General features: G+C 43.8%; 1 non-coding gene across 1 annotated transcript; it reads left to right on the top strand.

The window, feature by feature from the left end:
* The first annotated feature begins 32 nt into the window (after positions 1–32).
* On the top strand, positions 33–105 carry TRNAT-UGU (transfer RNA threonine (anticodon UGU)). The gene has a single exon. It is a non-coding gene; the product is annotated as a tRNA-Thr (tRNA).
* The last annotated feature ends 8,558 nt before the right edge of the window (positions 106–8,663 follow it).

Here is an 8,663-nt window from a genome sequence, read left to right as displayed (position 1 = left end):
TGAATACCCAAGAAAGTGGATGGGAAATCGGCGCCGCGGTAGCTCAATTGGTTAGAGCATCGCACGTGTAATGCGAAGATGTGGGATCGCTCCCCACCTGCGGCAAGTTATTTTTCATCCACTTTCATTTCCATTAACTTATCATTAATATAATTATTAAGTACGCATAATTTCCCCTATGTTGTCCTTGGTGTCTTTGTTTGTTGGCTTATTATGATACGTCTATTAACTTGGGGAAACACGGGAAATACAGGAGATGGAAACTCAAGACGATGAGCAAAACGAGAACAAGGTGAAAGCAGGAGCCAACGTTTCAACAAGTGGACTTTTCTTCAAGGCATTTTTTTGACGTATGCTTTCCTCGCCACGGTATATATAGGTGGGGTTCTTCTAAAGGGGAGAGGGTGCGGCAACGAGGGAAGGTGTGTTAGCGTGTCGAATTGAGAGTAAGGGAATGCTGTGCACAAGGCCAGGGTCACCCCCCCCCCCCCGTCTGTCAACGCACGCGTGTTAGCCGGCGTGTCAACGGCGTCTGACACGCCGGCTGAAATAAAAAAGCAAAAAGGGGAAAGGAAAGGGGGAAAAAAGGGGGGGATACGCTAAGAAATCAAACTAAGTGTTGTTGCCTATAGCTTGAAATTTAGCATAGCGAATAGATTCTAAAGCTCCCTTTGAAACGTTTATGCCTATTGGTTGCAATGTCTTGAACTTATGGATAAGGTATGATTCTCTGTATTTTCTTTCTCGTTCAGAACGGACATTTGACTGTAAGATGTAGAGTTTAAGTTCATCAAAGTTATGACCTGGTTGGTTGAAATGCTCGGCGACGGCTGTGGGAAGCTTTTTAGCTGTGTCCGCGCGATGTCCGTTTAATCTGACGTTCATTGAGTGTCCTGTTTCACCGATATATTGTTTTTTACAGAAGGAACATTCGAGCATATAAATCACATCCGAACTTGTACAAGTGAAGCTAGATTTGACTTCATGTGTATAATTATTTGCGGTGCTTTTAATTTTAATGTCACTTTGAAGGTGCCTGCAGGTGTTGCACCCGGACCGACAGTATATATGCTTTTATTACGGGAGTATGATGTTGGCCGACTTTTGCGTGCATTAACATGTCTTTAAAATTTCTGCTGCGGCGATAGGTCACCCTTGGTAACCATCTTGACGCGACGTCATAAGCTATGTCGAGAGGAACTTGGGGATAGTTTGTTGAGAAAGTAACTGGAACGCCAATGCATATCCCCGCACCAGTTCGAGAATTAATATCTGGAAACTGATGCATTCTTGAGAACTAGTTCCAAGTGGATCCGCATTGTGAACTCCACGGTTAGAATTTGTGAATTGCAATATGAGCCATAAGGTAATTAGTTAAAAACTTGATTAGTGAATCTTTGTTGATTAGGTGATTATGCATTTGATTTTTTTTTTTTTTTTGCGCAAGTAATGTTCGCCTCTATGAGTAGACCAGCTGATGAACTAGAATTGGGCTTTCTGCCACAGACAACAGGGGCGTAGCCAGGGGGGGGGGGGGGCTTATGGGGCTTCAGCCCCCCCCGAAATTTTTTCGTGCTGTCCATGCACCGCCTACCAAAGCAACCCCCGGCGCCGGAAATCATTCTGGATTTTGTCTAAAGCGTCTTTTTCACGCTCGAAAAGCCATTTCACCGCGAAAATTGCGAACTCGTGCTGAATTTCGCGGCAACGCCCATGCACCGGAAGTCACATAACGCAAGTAGCCCCATCCGAGCACAAAGTTTCAAGGACCTTTTGATGGTGAACGGGCTCGCCGCGGCATCTCGCGGAGGCCGCGGAATCTACACTCTATCATGGAATTTACGGAGCGCGTGGATATCAATCCCGAAACTTTATGGGTATAAAGTTTTCATAAACGTCTTATGTGAAAGGTGCATTGACATTTCGAAACGTGCGCTTTAGATTTTCAATTGCGGAACATTGTAAGTTTAATGCTCCCATAAATATTTGACGCCAAAGGTGCATTGACTTTTCCAAAGTCGTACATCGGGCCATACAACGAGACAAGCCAAATTAACACACTATCAGACAAGTTGACAAAGCCCGCAGCGTGGCCTGATGAGACGAAGCGTTGTGGTGGTTCATTCGTGCCGTCATGTCACATAAAAAAATATCAACATTTTTTTTTCACCTGCGCCAAAGCATCCAGTGAAGACACTAAAGCCAGCAAAGGTAAATACGTTCTTATTTATTGTTTCTACTTTTGCTTTTAATCGAGAGGACACGTTGAGCCTCTTCAATTTTTTTGTTCTCGCTCGCCTACCCGCGCGCTGCCAAAGCCAGCCAGAGAGCATGCGTTTTTCTCGTGTTGCCCCGCCCATCAAGCAGCGCACTTCGGTGCGCGTTCGGTTTTCTCTGGCCGAGTGCATTTTCGCCTGGCAGAGTTTTGGATGCTTTCTGGCTAGCAGAGGAGAAAAAGAAACAATGGTCGCTAGCCGCCATCACTGTTGGGGCTCGACGGATTGCACCGCGTTCGCTTGAGCGCAACCTCTCCAGAAAGTCTTGTCTCGCCGGTGTAGGATACCGAGCAGTATGCGCATGGTTCTTGGTGGACCAAGCGTCTCGTGTTTTCTTTGACATTCCTTTAATAGCCATATTAGTTGCCTAAAGTAAGCATTCGATTGTGACCAACATACTTTGCGTTTCTTTTATTACGGTGCCCCCGCCTCACAAAAGGAAAAAAGCGTTGTTGCGGTGCAGCGAATTGTCGCATCGTGAAAGTTCTGTTTTGTTACTTCTTTTGCGGAAAGAAATGGGCCATGGGACGCTTCAGTTTCCGGATACTCTTACTATATTATTGCGATAGCAATTATATGGACACTCTAGGCGCATTCCTGCCGTCGCCGTCGTCCTCATGTTCCGCATAAAGTCCAAGTGCGATAACATCGTGACCCCGCGCCGCATGCTGTATGTGCAAGTGAAAGCGTGCGGGGGGTGGGGGGGGGGGAATGGGTGAGCCGACGATGGTGGCTGTCTTGTGTGCGCAAGGGAGAAAAGTGAGGAGCGAGCGCGCCGCCTTCCGTCGCGCGCGATACATCGGATGGAGTGGATGGAATGGGGCCAGGATCTAGGATTCTGTGAATCTATGATTGCGCAACATGTTTATTTGCCTAGTTTGACGCATTATATACCGTGACTTTTTCTTAGATACGTAGATTTATTAGAGACTTATTTATACGTATGTTTAAATATTTTGTTGCGAGGCGTTGTGTATACGTGCAGTGAACTTTGTTTCCAGTGGCACTTTTTTGCCCTTTATCAAGCTGTTTCTTCCCATTTGTATATTCCATTGTATCTTCGCATTTCTAATGTACGAGGGAGAGTCAAATGAAAGTGAGCCTACCCACCGCGCGCAATTATGGTTCTGTTGATTATCTGCAAGGCCTGCGCGTAGCACACAGGGACCTCTCATTTAAAAAGTGACACGCAGGTGTGAGGATAAATGTTCTTTAATGCTCTCATACACTGGGTTGTACATGGTTGCGTGCCGTAATGGACGTTCCAGAAGTTGAGCAGCGTGGTGCCGTGAGGTTTTTGACCGCTGAAGGTGTTTCTCAATAAGAAATTAGTCGCCGTATGGCTGCCGTGTACATGGGACATTGCATTTCATTGGCCACTGTGAAGCGTTGGAACAAACGGTTCAAAAAAGGACCTGAAAGTTGCAAAAACGATCCCCGACCGGGCCAAAGCCATCGTGCAATCACCCTAACAAAATTGCAAAGGTTGATGAGCTGATGAGACAAGAACGGAGGATAAGCATCGATGAACTGGCTAAGCGTGTGAATATCAGTCACGGTTTGGTTCGCGCCATAATTCATGAACATCTCGGTTATCAGCTCTTGTGCGCGCAGTGGATGCGCAAGATTTTGAACTACCGCCAGAATACGGAGAAGATCGGCGTTGCCTTTACTCATCTGATCCGCTATCACAATAAGGGTGATGATTTCTTGTCTGCAATTGTGATCGGAGACGAACCATCATGCCACTACTAAGAGTCTGAAACACGACGGCAAAGCTGACAATGGAAACATTCGAACTCACCACCCCCAAAGAAAGCAAAGGCCGTCATTTCTGCCAGAAGGGTGTTGTTGACTTTTATTTTTCGATTGTCAGGAGCCATTACTCATAGAATTTGCTAAATCTTGAGAGACTATCAATTGTTTCCGATATTGTGAAACGCGGGATCGGCTGTGTGCCCCAATCAAGAACAAGCTACGTGGAAAATTGACGAATGAGGTCATCTTGTTCCATGACAATGCCCGTCCCCACGTCGCTGATGGGGTTAATACAAATCTGGCAAAGTTCAAGCGGGAAACGCTGCAACATCTGCCACACAGCTAAGACCTGCTGCCTTGCAACTTCCACATTTTGGGGCAAACGAAAAAACAGCTCAAGGGAACCAGATTCGTCTCGGACGATGAAGGGAAAGTCAGTTGCAAAGGTTTTGAAGGAGCAACCCAAGGAGCTTTATGAGACGGGAATTGCGCGACTCGTTAGTCAATGGGACAAATGTCTAAATGCCCATGGGGGCTACTTTTAATTATAGTACCCCGTTTGTCATATATTCGCATTGGCTCACTTTCATTTGACTCGCCCTCGTATATTCTGCAGAACTCCTGCTTTTTATACGTGCTCTGTTGCGACTATAATTTCGGTGCAATTACGATAGACGTCCGGTGACAGCTGCTGCTGCGTAATACGCTGGAACAAATGACAGCGTCATTGAGATTTTTCACTGGCCGTTGCATATGTACAAGAATGTAAACAAGGATCTTGTATGACAAAGTGTCATTAATATATTTGTTCTCAACTTGTTCATTTCATGGCCTTTACATTTTTCATATCAGCGGAATGCACTGCTTTGCTGGCTTCGAACTGATGTAGTTCTAAAGTTCGTGTGATATTTTCTTTCCTTATTAAATAGACAAAACACATGAAAGCATTGACATCAGTTATGTGGGGCACAATTTTTGGCACATACGAATATATTCTTTTATGAAAAAAATACCTATTTTACTTGTATTGACAGTGCTTAGCGTTCAAGAATTCGTTTGCAGCATCTTTGGCAATGGCAATGCAGTTATTATTCATGTATTTGATCCCTAGGCAAATTGTTTGAGAGGAAGCTTTAGCTCGGGCCCTACTCCGACGCGGCCTATTCAGATACATGTAAAACGCAGAAACGCTTTTCTGTGATAACTCCTGAATCGCTTTTAACGAAATTTGTTGCATTTGAGAGACTAAGCTAAATTCTAGTGTCTGTTGGAAGCGGAATTTCAATTTAGGGCTTGAGCATTGTTTAAAATATTTTGAAAAATTTGAAAGTTCGAAAAACATAGAAGCACGAAGTTTACAAATTAATAGCTCTGCATCAAGAACAGATAGCGCGGTTCTGTAAACGGCATCCATTACACCATTCAAAGCGGACAAATTTGATATGTCAATTTGTATCTTACGTGGATTAGTAATGTTATGTACAAGGGTTCTGCAAAAGCCGTACTTCCATAATACTTAATTTTTTGAGACTCATGTGTAACATATCAATATTGTCCGCTGTAGATGTACTATTATGTGCGATTCACAGAATTGTGATATCAATTTTCATTGCTGATTTACAGAGTTCTAAACTTAATTGTCTCGTTTTCTGAAAATTTTCGATTTCTGCCACTTTCAATAAAATATTGACGACCTAAATCTAAAATTCGAAACAAACGTTCACTAGAATTTAAGTTTTTCTTTTAAATGCAACAAACCTCGTCAAATTTGGTGCAGTGGTTGCCGAGAAAAACGAATTCTCCTTCTACATGTATTTAGACAGGAGCATCCGACCTAATGTTTCCTCTTAAGTGGGAGGCCGAGCTGCAACGTGAGCCCCCCCCCCGAACAAAATTTCTGGCTACGCCACTGACAGACAACCTTTAAAAAATTTTGAAAGTGTTCGCTGAAACACCTGGTATGTGCGCCCGTTTTGGTGAGATGATGAACCGATCGATAATTTTTTGTTATTCTTTCGCTATTTTTAATCTTTAAGAAAAAGAAAGAAAGAAAAGAAAGAAAGACGCGGCATCATAAGCTCTATCGAGAGCTTATGACGTCGCGTCAAGATTGGAGAGGCAGTCGGAATTAGCTAAGAAACAGCCTACACCAGAATCTAAGTGAGCACCAGCCTTTACAACAAAATAGTCTAATGCCCTCCCGAACATAAACGTCCTACGAAAATACCACGCAGTATCATCCAGGAACGAGCGTCTGAGAAAAGCGTTCCCGGTGGTACCAAGGGTGACCTATCGCCGCAGCAGAAATCTTAAAGACATGTTAATGCACGCAAAAGTCGGCCAACATCATACTCCCGTAATAAAAGCATATATACTGTCGGTCCGGGTGCAACACCTGCAGGCACCTTCAAAGTGACATTAAAATTAAAAGCACCGCAAATAATTATACACATGAAGTCAAATCTAGCTTCACTTGTACAAGTTCGGATGTGATTTATATGCTCGAATGTTCCTTCTGTAAAAAACAATATATCGGTGAAACAGGACACTCAATGAACGTCAGATTAAACGGACATCGCGCGGACACAGCTAAAAAGCTTCCCACAGCCGTCACCGAGCATTTCAACCAACCAGGTCATAACTTTGATGAACTTAAACTCTACATCTTACAGTCAAATGTCCGTTCTGAACGAGAAAGAAAATACAGAGAATCATACCTTATCCATAAGTTCAAGACATTGCAACCAATAGGCATAAACGTTTCAAAGGGAGCTTTAGAATCTATTCGCTATGCTAAATTTCAAGCTATAGGCAACAACACTTAGTTTGATTTCTTAGCGTATCCCCCCCTTTTTTTCCCCTTTCCTTTCCCCTTTTTGCTTTTTTATTTCAGCCGGCGTGTCAGACGCCGTTGACACGCCGGCTAACACGCGTGCGTTGACAGACGGGGGGGGGGGGGGGGTGACCCTGGCCTTGTGCACAGCATTCCCTTACTCTCAATTCGACACGCTAACACACCTTCCCTCGTTGCCGCACCCTCTCCCCTTTAGAAGAAGCCCACCTATATATACCGTGGCGAGGAAAGCATACGTCAAAAAAATGCCTTGAAGAAAAGTCCATTTGTGGAAATGTTGGCTCCTGCTTTCACCTCGTTCTTGTTTTGCTCATCGTCTATTAACTTGAGTATTTATGTTTTACTAGATAGAGTGTTAGCCCTTGGAGTGTTAGCCAGCGCCACTCAGAGCCATATAGTGGGCGGATGTGGAAAATTTTTTCTTGCCGATGGCGTCACGTGACACGTGATCTCAGGAGAGCGGCCCCGTGGCTGCCAGATCAAGGGTCCGCAAAGTGCCTCGAGCGGCCAGTCGCGCGAGATTTTGCGTGTATTCCTGGGCTTCTCTCACCCTCGGAAAGACACTTTTATGTAGCACGTATTGAGCAACAGGAAGCTGCATCTGGAGTTTTTCATGTTGCTCTATAATTTTCTCATTGACATTTTTAATCTAATTATATTTGAGAAGCTAATTAAGACTAATTATGTAATTAGGCAGAATGCAATAAAAATCTGAGTATCTCCAAGCGACGGCAAACAGCATTACCGTGGTTTTGTCCAGCTACGCGGCATTTGCATATTTTTGAATCTTGGTGCATGATAGTCGGGACACCCCTTACGTAGGAAGGGGCATAACCAGTTTAAAACAGCTAGGTTAAAGAATTTCAAGGCTTCATGCCGTTAGGCTTACCTACGCTAGTTGAAGCTTCCTCTTAAAAAATGGTCCCATTTGGCCAATAGCTGCATGAGAGACAATTAACTGCGTGGGCCGGCAAATATTTACATTGCATGAACCACCAGGAAGGGGATCGAGAGTTCAAATGCAGGTTAGAGAACTTCCTCGCAGTTCAGGCCGTTAGGCCTACCTCGTAACTTGCCGACACGTACACCGCAGGACGCATGTTCACGGCCCTAACAAAGAGGCCTTTTCTATCGAGGCAGTATACTCCTTGCTGAAGGCTACATCTAGGGCGTGTAAGCCCCGCGATTTCATTCACTCACGTTGTGGGAAAGAAGTGTAGAACGGAGCAAACCCGCTTGATGACAACGGCACAGCGTTAAGCAGACGCTCGAGCTCTTCTTCTTCTTAAGAGGAAGCTTTAGCTCGGGCCCAACTCCGACGCGGCCTATTCAAATACATGTAAAAACGCAAAAACGTTTTTATGAGATAACCCATGGACCGATTTTGATGAAATTTGTTGCATTTGAAAGAGAAAGTTAAATTCTAGTGACTGTTGGAAGCGGAATTTCGATTTAGGGCTTGAATTTTCTTAAAACGATTTTCAAATATTTGACCGTTTGAAAAAAATAGAAGCACGAAGTTTACAAATTCATAGCTCTGCATCAAGAACTGATATCGCGGTTCTGTAAACGGCATCCATTAGATCATTCAAAGCGGACAAATTCAATATGTCATTTTACATCTTACGTGAATTTGTTACGTTGGTTACAACGGTTTTGCAAAAGTTGTATTTCTCTATGATTAAATTTTTTTATATTCATGTGTAACATATCAATTTTGTCCGCTTTAGATGTACTATTAGATGCAATTCACAGAATTGTATTATCATCTTTAG

Source organism: Dermacentor andersoni, chromosome 8, assembly GCF_023375885.2.
Source record: "Dermacentor andersoni chromosome 8, qqDerAnde1_hic_scaffold, whole genome shotgun sequence".
In the NCBI taxonomy this organism is placed as follows: Eukaryota; Metazoa; Arthropoda; class Arachnida; order Ixodida; family Ixodidae; genus Dermacentor; species Dermacentor andersoni.
This window is presented reverse-complemented; position numbering and strand designations above follow the sequence as displayed.